Raw genomic sequence first — 1856 nt, forward strand, 5'->3', positions numbered from 1 at the left:
AGAGAGAGAGAGAGAAGAGAATAGATGAGATGAGATGAGAGACCCAAATCAACTTGGGGAGATGACGAAAAGTAGGGATCCATGGCAAAGTTAGTAATTTTGTAGTACAAATTGTTTTTTTGGTCATTTCATGCAAAATTCGGAGTCAATTCTAGCACTGTTGGTGGTAGGATTGAGTTTGTGTACTTTATTGTATGAAACTTATGGAATGTGAGTTTTTATGCTTATATGTTTGGTCTGGTGCTGCTATGTCATTTTCCCTTTAAGATATCTTTACCAATCACTTCTTTTTCTTTGCCATTAGCAAAGCACTCCAATATCTAGTATCCAAAGCTAGAAATCAATGCGTGGCAATCATGATCTTCGCCCTTCCTATCACAATTCAGTAGGATACCTCCACTCTCTCAACCATCGAATACCCACACTCTGCCTGTAATATCCTAGATTTTCATATCAATTTTCCTTGTATTATTTCCTTAATTAATGAATGATTATTTATGAAAATTCTTTGGTTATGCGAAATTGAAGTTTCGGGAGTTTATTTAAGGTGTTTTGACTTTTAAGAGGCCAAAAGTTGACTTTATTTTTCGTAAGTTATCTTCAAAAACTTCCTTCACGGAAGTTGTAGAGTTTGTCGATACGAGTTCGTAGACATGCGGCACGCCTAAAACGGATGTCGTATGAAGAAGTCATGTTCAGAGGAAATTTGTTTCCGGGTTTGAAAAGAGTATAAGTAGAAAAATGTGTGTGGGATGTTTTTGGGAACCCTAAAAATAAGTGAGCCTCTATTTTTTTCCTCTCTTCCCTCTCTTTTCTCTCTTCTCTCTCTTCTCCCCCTTCCTCTCCCGAGCTCTCCCGAGAGCACAACTTCCGTCGGAGCTAGCTCCGCCGTCTGGCCACCAATCAGACCGCCGCCAGTCCCGTTCGACTCCCACAGGTGCCCTCTTCAAGGCTGGGCAGCTGTTGCTCGGTCTGGGATGCCGGAAACAACGCTTTTGGCCGGAAAAGGGGGCTGCTGTGCCACCGGTCGGAACCGCCGGATACGACGGCGACAAGGGGCATCCTTAGGTGAGTTTTGATCCTCTCTTCCTCCTAGTAGAGTCTAGGCATAGATTGAGGTGAGTTTTTGAGGTTTTGAAGCCGGTTTTGCAGGTTTGAGGAGTGATTATGGGTTAGGGTTTCGGGGCAGTTTCTGGCCGGTTTCGGCCAAAATTGGTCGAAGTCTCAAGTATGAAAGTTGTTCTCCTTGCTTCAAGCTTCAACTTTGCTGTTGTGAGTTTCTCCTAATTCGGAAGTTTGGGGTGGCACGTGGGGTCCACTCCCCGCCACCTGTGGCGACGCGTCCGGTTGAGTTGCGGCCTTAGTTTCCTGTGGTTAGCTAGTCCTTACTGCTGTGAGCTTGTTGAGTGGTAGTGTGGCTAGTTTTTAAGCAATGTTGGCATGCTAGGACTTAAGTTTATTGGTGTTGGTTTGGTTGGGTTAGAGTTTAGGTTTTGAAGAATTGAGGCAGCTCTATTGTGTCGTTGAGTTCAACGACTTTGGGAAGTTGTCCTCCCTTGAGGTAAGGGTTAGTTTAACGGTATTGTGTTACCCTTTACTACTTTGGTTTCTAAGGGCCTTTTACTACTTTGGTTTCTAAGCTTTTTAATTGTGTGATTTTTAGGTGATTTGTGATTTTGTGATTGGCTTGGCTTCGTTAGGTTTGAGGTTTTGCAGCAGGATATCTAGGTGAGTAAATCTCACCAAGGTTCACTTTCGAAACTAATATTATTATGGTCATATGATGAAAATGATGATGATGTTCGATTTAAAAATATGCTTTTAATTATTTTAAAAATATATGAGCTTGATCGTCA

This window comes from Fragaria vesca, linkage group LG2 (assembly GCF_000184155.1).
Source record: "Fragaria vesca subsp. vesca linkage group LG2, FraVesHawaii_1.0, whole genome shotgun sequence".
NCBI lineage: Eukaryota > Viridiplantae > Streptophyta > Magnoliopsida > Rosales > Rosaceae > Fragaria > Fragaria vesca.